At 44.5% G+C, this 2,545-nt stretch overlaps 1 pseudogene; it reads left to right on the top strand.

Annotated features, from left to right (window-relative positions):
- Positions 1-1,670: 1,670 nt before the first annotated feature.
- Positions 1,671-2,330, top strand: LOC103275684 (annotated as a pseudogene).
- The last annotated feature ends 215 nt before the right edge of the window (positions 2,331-2,545 follow it).

Raw genomic sequence — 2,545 nt, 5'->3', positions numbered from 1 at the left:
GCTAATTTTTTGATTTATTGTAGAGATGAGGTCTCGCCTGCCCAGGCGGATCTCGAACCCGTGGGCTCAGGCAGTCCACTCACCTCAGGCTCCCAAAGGCACGGAATTACAGGCTGAGCCACCGAGCCCGGCTTACTAATTTTATATATCCAATATTATATATATATTAAGACAGGGTCTTGCTCTATTGCCGAGACTTGAGTGCAGTGGCATGATCATAACTCACTGCAACCTCAAACTCTTAGGTTCAAGTGATCTTCCTATCTCAGAGTCCCAAGTTTCTGAGACTACAGGCTCATTCCACAAGACCTGGCTGATTTTTTTTTTTTTGGTAGAGGTGGGATCTTGCTGTGTTGCCCCGGATGATCTTGAACTTCTAGCCTCAATCCTTCCAAAGCACTTGGGATTACAATTGTGAGCCACTGTGCCCAGCCAGTACATTTAACTTTTGTCTTTTGGATTAATTTCTTTTTCTTTTTAAAGGTCACAGTGTATTCCTAAATTTAGCTTCATGGTGACATCATATAATATATGATAGAACATGTGCAGATATTTACTATTTTCTAAAAAGAACATTAGCTGTGCTCATCATCTCCCAAGACTCTTACTTCAAATGACAGAAACTCTTCTCTCATTAGTTTATATTTAAGAAAACTATGTTTTAGATAATCTAAGGAGGTGCTGATTAGTCACACTCTGAGTGCACAGAGTTGGGAAACAGTGGAGAGATTATGAAGTCAGGTCTCATGATTTAGTGTATAAGAAAATTATAGTTGGAAATTTTCTCTGTTGAAAATTATGTGGAGAACATTCGCAACTTATTTTCCCATATGACTATTTTTTATAATACCAGACTTTATTATAACATTTCTGAAATTTTTGCACATAGTATAAAATAAATGTAGGCTGCTATGTCAAAGTCCTTCTTAGAGTAGGTGGGAGAGTTGAGGGTGGAAAATTTTGGAAAACATTTCAATATTATGGTTTTTTTCCTACTAATGAACTTTCTCTGGTCTGGAATCCAATTCAGAAATTCAGGGTCTCATATTGCATTTAGTTTTCCTGCTTACTTAGTTTGATTCAATCTCTTATAGTTTCTCAGTCTGTTTTTTCTTTCTTTCTTTCATGACTTTGGGGCTTTTTAAGCGTCCTAGTCAATTGAATATAGAGTATCCCTCAGACTCTGTTATCAAATGGTTTCCTTTTTGGTTTCTATTCTGTTTTTGTTTTTTTTTTTTTTGAGTTGGAGTCTCACTCTGTCGCCCAGACTGGAGTGCAGTGGCCGCTCCTGGCCACCGCAGCCTCGACCTGCTAGGCTCCGGCGGTCCTTTCGCCTCAGCCTTCCAAGTAGCCGGAATTACAGGCATGCGCTACCACGCCCGGCTGATTTTTTTGATTTATTGTAGAGATGAGGTCTCGCTGCCCAGGCGGGTCTCGAACCCTCAGGTTCAGGTCTATTCTGTTTTTAATTGACAAATACAAATTGCCTACATGGGGTACGATGTGATGTTTCACTGTGAAATGATCAAATTAGGGTAATTAGCATATTCATCGCCTCAAATGGTTCTTATTTCTTTGTGATGAGAACATTTAAAATCCTCTTTTTTAGTTATTTGAAATAAACACTATTATTAACAACTGTCACTGCTTTTCCCAGGCGACTGCTGAGGATGGCTGAGGGGCAGGTCCTGGTGCTAAATGGCCGAGGTCATCCCCTGGGCCTCCTGGTGGCCATCGTGGACAAGCAGGTACTGCTGGGATGGAAGGTGATGGTCGTGCTCTGTGAAGGCATCAACACCTCTGGCACTTTCTACAGGATCACGTTAAAGCACCTGATCTTCCTCCGCTAGCAGATGAACACCAACCATTTCCGAGGCTCCTACCATTGCTGGGCTGCCAGTCGCATCTTTTGGCCGACCATGTGAGGCATGCTACTCCCCAAGACCAAGGCAGGCCAGGCTGCGCTGGACCGCTTCAAGGTGTTTGGTGGGATCCCGACGACCTACCACAAGAAATAGCAGATGGTGGTTCTGCTGCTCTCATGGTTGTGTGTGTGTGTGTGTGTGTGTGTGTGTGTGTGTGTGTGTGTGTGTGTGTGTGTGTGTCTGAAGCGTACGAGGAAGTTTGCCTACCTGGGGCGCCTGGCTCATGAGGTTGGCTGCAAGTACCAGGCAGTGACAGCCAATCTGATGGAGAAGAGGAGGAAGGCCAAGATCCACTACCGGAAGAAGAAACAGCTCACAAGGCTATGGTAGCAGGCCGAATAGAATGTGGAGAAGAAGATTGACAGATACACAGAGGCCCTCAAAACCCATGGCCTCCGGGTCTGAACCCAATGAAGACTGTTGTTTCCACATGCTTGGCCTGGTCTGCCCTTCCTCCATTGCCGCCCTGGGATGTGGGGAATCCAGGGATGGTAGTCCAGGTGCCACAGGTAGCCTGGGGCTTAGAAAGCTGGGGATAAAGAAAGGACCTTCGTCACTGCCTTTGTATAAGGCTGCTTGGAACAACTGAGCATACAGACGTAGCTTGTCTGACCGACTCA

This window comes from Carlito syrichta, unplaced genomic scaffold, assembly GCF_000164805.1.
Source record: "Carlito syrichta isolate Samal-C Ts95f unplaced genomic scaffold, Tarsius_syrichta-2.0.1 Scaffold315643, whole genome shotgun sequence".
Classification (NCBI taxonomy): domain Eukaryota; kingdom Metazoa; phylum Chordata; class Mammalia; order Primates; family Tarsiidae; genus Carlito; species Carlito syrichta.
The sequence above is the reverse complement of the archived record's forward strand: the minus strand, read 5'-3'. Positions and strand labels throughout refer to the sequence as shown.